The sequence below is a fragment of the Thamnophis sirtalis genome, unplaced genomic scaffold, assembly GCF_051295495.1.
Source record: "Thamnophis sirtalis isolate CommonGarterSnake01/CBP01778 unplaced genomic scaffold, rThaSir2_p1.2 scaffold_13, whole genome shotgun sequence".
Classification (NCBI taxonomy): Eukaryota; Metazoa; Chordata; class Lepidosauria; order Squamata; family Natricidae; genus Thamnophis; species Thamnophis sirtalis.
This window is the reverse complement of record NW_028261393.1, coordinates 44237634-44246723: the sequence shown is the minus strand read 5'-3', so window position 1 is coordinate 44246723 and position 9090 is coordinate 44237634.

Here is a 9090-nt window from a genome sequence, read left to right as displayed (position 1 = left end):
TGGTGGAGGCCAATTAGATTTAAGCTGTTTCCCCTTCTTTGAAAGAAAGAGACTGTTTCTGTTTCATGGACATTTGGTTCCCTTTTTGGACCGAGCTGGGAATTATGGGCATCGGTATCCAACACATCTGGACGGTCCTCAGTTGAGGTTGGGTTTGGGTTGTGTCTGAGGAGGCTGGGTAATGTTTGGCAGGAATTGAACCTTGGATAGTTGCTTTGATGCCCCAACAATGTGGAATAGTTACATATACATATACATATACATATACATATACATATACATATACATATACATATACATATACATATACATATACATATACATATACATATACATATACATATACATATACATATACATATACATATACATACACACACATATATATGTGTGTGTGTGTGTGTGTGTGTGTGTTTTGTTTTTTTTATTTGTGCTGATAAATAAATAAAGGGAGACTAGTATAGATCTATTTCAAGCTATTTAGCTCTCATCAGCTAGCCATACCCTTACTGGGATTTGAACCTGGGCTATATTACATCCTAGGCAAACTTCTTAGCCATTAGGCCACAGGCTCTTATCTGCTCTTATCCATAATGGGGGCTTACCAGGGGTTGTAAAAAATCTAATATATATATATATATACATATATATATATATATATATATAGGAGGAGAGTTTGTGGCTTAGATGTTATTATAACTGCCCAACATGTAAAATAGCCCAAGTTCAAATCACAGTAAGGGTATGGTTAGCTGATGAGAGCTAAATAGCTTGAAATAGATCTATACTAGTCTCCCTTCAGCAAAAAAAAAATATTTACACACACACCCTCAGTGGCTAAGTTGAAAGAAGAATGAATGAATTAACGAATGTAATATCAATCAATTATTGAGCATGAACAAACTAGCCCCATTGATGTCTTCCAAAAAACCGATATTTCAGAAGCATCCTCCTGGAAGCTCCTTCAGAAGCATCCTCCTGGAAGTATCATGATTATTAGTTTTTGATCAAGTCTTTGCTGCATCCCCTTTTAAGCCCTCATCAAAGTGTCCACCTTCCCATCATTTCTAGAAGACTCCATAGATGATCTGTCTGTCTGTCCTTGCAACCAACTCACCAACCAACCAACCATCTACATACTGAGAATTATATCTGAGGAATATCCAGTGATTCCTCCTATTGTGTTACTAGGTCCTGATGTAACACAATTTGAAACCTGGATTCAAATATACGCAACTAGCTTATTTTAATTTTGCTCGTGCTTTTATGCTAAATGTGTTCGTTTGCTTTGGGCAAGATGTGATGGGTGAATTCGGTGCTTGTGACGCATAAATCACACTGTACAGAACAGCACAAAGTGGGAACGCTTTTCAACCGTAGCTTATTCTATGAAGCCACCAGTGAGCCCAGTGATGGGGAATCCAGCTGCTGAGATGGTCGATCATGTTTTAGGTTGCCTCTGTTGGTGAAGCTACCCTGGGTGCTTCCTTTTAGACAGGGAGACTTCTAACCCCAAAGTATGTGTTGTATTTGGCCATTAAGTGCTATGATTTTTTATTTAAATCCACTTCGTTTGCTGTTCTCTATTTTGACTAGGGTAGAAAGATTAACACACTCACGAGCTATATAATTGTAACTTTCTCACCTCCTTCCCCCACCGCCAACGGTTTTCCTGCACTTGAACTGATTAATTACGTAGCATGTTGCTTTTTAAAAATGGAACGAGTAGAACCAAAGGCATCAGAAGATGGAGCTCCAGTTTCTGAGTATGCAGTCACTCAGGTCTCAGGGAGGGTCACCAGCTCTCTATGTGCTAGAGGCATGCTTTCCATAAATCACAGACTTGGAGTCTCCCAGTTTTTGTGTTAATCCTCCCTTGCTGGGGAAGAGCTGTCTCTGCAGCTTGTGATAAGGCCAGGAAATTAAATTGTTTTCCCGGGTACATGGTATGGCAAATGCTTATGCAACGTTTTAATGAAACATTGGCGAGGCTGCAGTGCTGGTTAATTTAATGCCAGCAAAAATTTGTCTTCTTAGGCTTGATTGCATTTCAGATAATACAGATGCCTGAAATGTCCAGCCTCTTGAGGTACAGAGACCCTCACCTGGGTGGGAAACGAAGAAAGATTTGAGAGTAGGGAAAACCCTCTGCATTCTCCCTCTCTCTCTGTCTCTCTGTCTGTCTGTCTCTGTCTCTCTGTCACTCTCGCTCTGTCTCTGTCATTCTCTCTCTGTTTCTGTCTCTCTATCTCCCTCTCTCTCTCCCTCTCTCTCTGTCTGCCTGTCTCTCTATCTCTGTCTCTGTCTCTTTTTCTCTTTTTCCGTCTCTTTTTCTGTCTCTCTCTCTCCCTGTCTCTCTCTCACTCTCTCTGTCTCTGTGTCTCTGTCTCTCTGTCTCTATCTCTGTTTCTCTGTTTCTCTGTCTCTCTGTCTTTGTCTCTCTCTGTCTCTCCATCTCTCTCTGTCCCCCTTGCATGTTAAACGGACACAATTCTCAGAATCTCTCTCTCTCTCTCTCTTTCTCTGTCTCTCCCTTGCACATTAAATGGGCACCACAATTCTCAGAGTCTCTGTCTCTGTCTGTCTGTCTCTCTCTGTGTGTATTGTCTCTCTCTCTCTCTCTCTCTCTCACACACACACTCTCTCTGTGTCTCTCTGTCTCTCTCTCCCCCTTGCACGTTAAATGGACATCACAATTATGTGCCAGCAATTCTGATGTTCCCCTTGAACTCACACACTGACCTTATCTAATTTCCTGCCCAGGATTTAAGCAGACTTTTGTTATCATTTCACATTCTGTCTTTCAAGTCATTTTACCTGCTTAAACTACTGTAACTGGTTCTGTTCAATCAGCAGGGTATATAAAAGTCCATACAGCCTCTTTCTGAGGCAACTGGCTATTCATAGGGCTGCAGAGTTGGAAGGTGTATCAAGGATCATCAAGGCCAACCCTCTGCAATGTGTGAAAAGCTACTTAAAACATTCATGAAAAGCAGAACTTCTTCTGTTGTGTAGATCGTATCATCAGGAGGTTTTACTTTATCTTTTTTTTTTAATGACGGTGACTGAAATTGAACAAGATATTATTTCTTGTTCAAGTTTCTGTGGCCATGGAAAATTAGCAATAGCAATAGCAGTTAGACTTATATACCGCTTCATAGGGCTTTCAGCCCTCTCTAAGCGGTTTGCAGAGTCAGCATATCGCCCTCACAGTCTGGGTCCTCATTTTACCCACCTCGGAAGGATGGAAGGCTGAGTCAACCTTGAGCTGGTGAGATTAGAACTGCAGTTAACAGTCAGCTGAAGTGGCCTCCAGTACTGCACCCTAACCACTGCGCCACCTCGGCTCTCGTTCCACTGGTTGATTGTTCTAACTGGCAGGAAATTTCTCCTTAGTTCTTGGTTGCTTCCCTCCTTGATTAGTTTCCACCCATTGCTTCTTATTGTTTCATTTTCTTCCATTTTCTTTAAGGTGGACAAGAAGCCTGATCTGTAAACAAGAGTCCCCCGTTGAGATGGGCAGCCGTGCAAGCTTAATTAATAAACGATGCATAAACTAAATAAATAAAATGGATATTTCAGACAAACTGCTGCTTTAAAAGTCCGGCTGATCTTTAAAAACAGAGACTCTACTGCAAGCCCAAGAAGGGATGTGGTAGTTCAGGGGCTAAGATGCTCAGTTTGTCAATCAGAAAGGTTGGCAGTTTGGTGGTTCAAATCCTTAGCACTGCGTAATGGAGTGAGCTCCCGTTACTTTTCCCAGCTTCTGCCAACTTAGCAGTTCAAATGCAAATAGAAAAATAGGGACCACCTTAGGTGGGAAGGTAACAATGTTCCGTGCACCTTTGGTGTTTAGTCATGCCAGACACATGACCACTAAGACGTCTTCGGACAGCGCTGGCTCTTCGGCTTTGAAACAGAGATGAGCAGCGCCCCCTTGAGTTGGGAATGACTAGCACATATGTGCGAGGGGAATCTTTACCTTTACTTTTACTGCAAGCCCAAAGTGTGTTTTTCCTGGTATTTCTATCTTCATTACTATATCTACAAACAATTCATTATTGGTAATTAATATTCATTTCATCCATTTAATTGCTTGTATTGTCAAGGGGGTAGAACACTTTTCCAGTTTTAAATAATTTTTGTCAATTGGTCTTGCTTTGGCTGATGCGCTTCTAATTTCCCAGCGGTTTCATCCCTTCTCTGGCTTCGGCTGAGGGACTGGGGAATTAGAGCATTTTCCCAATCAATAGATCACGAGCAGGCAGAAGCCGCGAGATGCAGATTTGCTGAATGACAACAGGCAATGGGGACAGATACGGGAATGCTAAATGCAAGAAAAATGCCAAATTGGGGACTGTGTGAGTCGAACTGCAACTCTGTTCACTCTTCTTTCTCTGTACCAGCTCAAATACGTAACAGATTAAACTAGTTCATCTAAAAGGCAAGCAAGGGTTGAGTTAGTATATTGCACTAAGCAGTGTATGTCATTAAGCTGTGCATTGTTTGCTAGGTCATAGTGGACTGGGTTTAGAAAACATGATGGCAAATTTATGGCACGCGGGCTACAAGTGGCACATGCATGAGTGTGCTGGCCAGCTGAGTTCAGCCTTTTTTAAAGCCATTTTCACCCTCCCCAGGCTCTAGAGGCTTTATAGGATCCTGGGGAGGGCAAAAAGAGCCTCCCCCACCCCACCAGAGGTCCTACAGAGGCTTCAGGAGCTTCCCTGAAGCCTCCGGAGTGCAAAAAGCAGCCCTAAGGGCAAACCAAAAGTTTGGGAATGGACTTCGTTTGCTCGTAGGGTTGGTTTAAGCCCTCTGGAGGCTTCAGGGACCTTCAGGAGGCTTCCCTGAAGCCTCTGGAGGACTAAAAATGATCCTACGAGCAAGCCGCCTTCCGAGGGGGGCGGGAGACGCTGTTTTCGGCCTCCCCAGGCTCCTATAAAGCCTCTGGAGCCTGGGGAGGGCGAAAAAAGCATGCAAAAAATGGGGGGCCACACCTCTCTTGTGCACATACGCATTGGGGGGGTTATGCATTGCATTATGGGTGCGTCATGCCCGTGCATGACCCCCCCCCGCGCCTCCCCTATTATGGCACGCGAGCCAAAAAAGTTTTGCCATCGCTGTGCTAAGCCATAAAAGTTGGCTGAATTCAAACAATAGCTGAAACCAAAAATACATTACAATTATGGATTAGCATTAAAGAGGCATTCAGGCCAGATCCTGAAGAGGAAACTCAAGAGGAAACTCAAAGACTTTGGCCACCTAATGTGAATGAAGGACTCCCTGGAGAAGATCCTAATGCTGGGAAAGATGGAGGGCAAAAGAAGAAGAAGGGGATGACAGAGAAGGAGGTGGCTGCAGAGGTGGGTTGCTCCCGGTTTGGCCAGGATTGGGTGAACCTGCCTGGATGCTTCTGTGCATGAGCAGAAGCGGTGTGGGTGCGCAAGCGTGCACATAAGCAAACCAGTAGGAAAAAAATTAGGAACCCACCACTGCTTGGCTGGTTGGAGTCACCAAAGCAATAGGCATGAGCTTAAATGGACTCCAGAAGATGGCAGAGGACAGGAAGGCCTGGAGGAACATTGTCCATGGGGCTGCTATGGGTCAGACATGACTTCGCAACCAACAACAACAACAAATTAAAGATTAATCTAGCCAGTGTCTTTCCTGTGAGTTTTTGTTGTTGTTGTTGTGCAAGCTAGAAAGGAAAAGGGTGTAATTATGTTAAGCTTGTAGGCTGGCTGTGATTCATTCAACCCATTTAAACCATGAAGAGGGACTAGTGAGTTGTATGAAATGAAGCAGTTGGGGTTTGTTCAATGAACAATGAAATCATGACTTAATGTATGGATCTAGTCTTCCATATGTGCTAGAATGTGCTAGAAACCCAAACCCTCAGGGATTAGGTTAAGATATCAGTGAATGGAAGCAAGATGTTCAATATTCATAAGTAATAATAACAGAAGAGGTATTTTATTGTGCAGGCATTTCCATTAACTGCTGTGATTTTGGTTCAGTGTGGCATACTCTGGGCTATCATTCATTACACAGTGGTGGCAATGAGTTAATATATTAATTTGCATTAATATGCACATATTTCTGAACCAAGAAACACTGTTTTATTCAATAAGGCAAGTATGATATTATGTATTGTACTTTTTAAAAAGACAATCGCTGGCCACTACCACATTTATAACTTAATCTCCTTTTTTATTTTTAATAAGTGCACCAATGGGAGAAGATCAGAGGTGGGTTCCTACCAGTTCGCACCTATTCGGTAGAACTGGTTCGTCAAATCTACTGAACCAGTTAGAAGAGGTTCCACCAGTGGACCCGGAAAGCAGGCCACACCTACAGAAGAGGTTCCAAAAAAAAATTGAAACCCACCACTGCCACACACACACAGACAGACAGGCTGACACAGAGAGAGAGAGAAAGAGAAAGAAAGGAAGAAAGAAATAAAAAAGAAAGAAAAAGAATGAGAGAGAGAGATGAAAGAAAAAAGAAAAAAGGGACAGAGAGACAAAAGGGAGAGAGAGAGAGAGAGAGAGAGAGAGAGAGAGAGAGAGAGAGAGAGAGAGAGAGAGAGAGAGAGAGAGAGAGAGAGAACGAGAACACATGGCCGGCAAGCCACTCCCACCAGGTCACATGGCTGGCAAGCCACTCCCACAAAGGAGGCCACACCCACAGAGTAGGTTCCAAAAATTTTTGAAACCCACCACTGGAGAAGATGGCAAGAAGGTGACAAGCAGCAGGGAGAAAGTGGAACCGCTTAATGCATTCTCGCAACTGTCTTTACACAAAAAAGGTGGGGGGGGGGACAGTCCAACCTATCAAAAACAGTACAGTAAATGACAGATTAGAAATAAAAGCATGATGTGGTAGCACTCTTCTCATATTTAAGAGGCTGTCTCAAAGAAGGAGGGGGTCAACCTATTCTCCAATGCACCTGAAGACAAGGCAAGAAGCAATGGAATGGATGGAAACAGGAGCGATCCAACTTAGAAACAGGGAGAAAGTTTTTGACAGTGAGAACAATGAATGAGGGGATCGGCTTGCCCTCAGAAGGTGAGGGTGCTCTACAGTGGTGGGTTTCAAAAATTTTTGGAACCTCTTCTGTAGGTGTGGCCTGCTTTCTGGGTCCACTGGTGGAACCTCTTCTAACTGGTTTGACAAACTGGTTCTACCGAATAGGTGCGAACTGGTAGGAACCCACCTCTGGTGCTCCATCACTGGAAGCTTTTAAGATGAGCTTGGAGAGTCATTCAACTTGAATGGTATTGAGTCATTGAGTCTCCTGCTCAAGCAGGGGCTCGGAGAAGAGGACCTTCCAATTCTGTTATTCTGTATTCTATTCTGAAGCAGTTGGGAATTAGAGAAAGGAAGTGGAGTCACAAAGAAAACAGAGAGGAGAGATAAACTCAAAAATATTATTTTTTAATGATGTAGATTAAAAAGAAAGTCCTTCCTTCTTTCCTTCCCTCCCTCTCTCCCTCCTTCCTTCTTCCTCTCTCTCTCTCTCTCCTCCTTCTTCTTCCCCCTTCTCCTTCACCTTCTTTTTGCTCTCCCTCCCTCCCTCTTTCTTTCTTTCTCCTTCCTTCCTTCTTTCCAAAAGGGCAGAGAGACAAATAAATAGATAATGTGCCAGATCTAAAATAGCTGAATTTGTGAAGTGGATAAATATTATTTGTACTCTGGAGTGCAGGAGTTCAACTCCTACCTCATTAAGAAAACAAGCTACAGGCAAAATCATGCATTGACTTGTGTCCTGTGCTGCTAATGATTATTTTGCAGAACAACTATTCATTTCTTTATACCTTCAAGAAAAAAAAGCCCCTAAAAGCAATGGGTTAATTATTGAGCATCGACATCCAGCAATTAGAGGGGAGTGAGGATGGAAAGGAACGTAAACCGTGTTTCATTCACCCCACCCCCCTTTGCAATCCTGTTTTTTTTTAAAACGCAGGTCCTAGCAATCCATGGTAACAACACTGAGGGATCATGCAAAGTGCAGAATGCGTTTAACAATTACAAAAGAGAACTGAATAAGCATCTTATTTTTTTATTTTAGTTCGTAGTGAAAAAAAGTACTTTGATTCCTTAGGACTCATTATGCAAGAGCTGGAAACCCAAGAAGGACATATTCTTTTAGATACACTTTAGAATTTCATCAGAAGGTACAGGTTTCTTCTATTTTAGTTATTTATTTATATCCCACCTTTATTATCTTTCAAATAAATAACTCAAGGTGGCATACATTCTAAAGTTCTTTCCTCTGCCTCCTTCTTTCCCCAAAACAATAACTCTGTCACCCAACCAGCTTTCACACTGAAGTGGGATTAGAACTCACAGTTTTCTTGTGATTGGCCCAAAGTCAACCACTTGGCTTCCATTCCTAAGGCAGAACTAGAACTCACCATCTCCTGGTGATTGGCCTAAAGACACCCAGCTGGCTTTCATGCCCAACCAGATTTCAAGCGAAAGTGAGATTAGAACTCACAGTTTTCTTGTGTTTGGCCCAAAGTCACCCACTTGGCTTCCATGCCTAAGGTGGAACTAGAACTCCCCAATTTCTGGTGTTTGGCTCAAAGTCACCCAGCTGGCTTTCATGCCTAAGGCAGAACTAGAGTTCACAGCCTCCTGGTTTCTAGGTCAGCACTTTAAGCATAGAACCAAATTGACTCTGTGTATATTCCGCACCTTGAGTTATTCATAAAAATAATAAGGGTGGGATATGAATCAATCAATCAATCAGTCTAGGACCTGTCCTTCAAGCTCCCCTTTGTAGACTGAAATCCAACAACAGAAATCACTGGCAAAAAAAATCCTTTCGGATAGTTGACAACAGGCAACTCCTCTTGTTCTGGACTCTTCCCCCACTTCAGGGTCCCAACCAATCAACCAATAAAAAGATAGAAACTTCAAGGCCTGGTTTTAATACAGGCATTATTTAGCAAGTTGTTTTAAACTCTAATTGCTTTTGATATTTTTTTAAAAAGGAAAATTGAAAACAGCCGAGGGATGATGGTTATTTGGGAGGTTTTTTTTACATATATAAAAACAAATTGGCTGTCGAACATTTGAAAT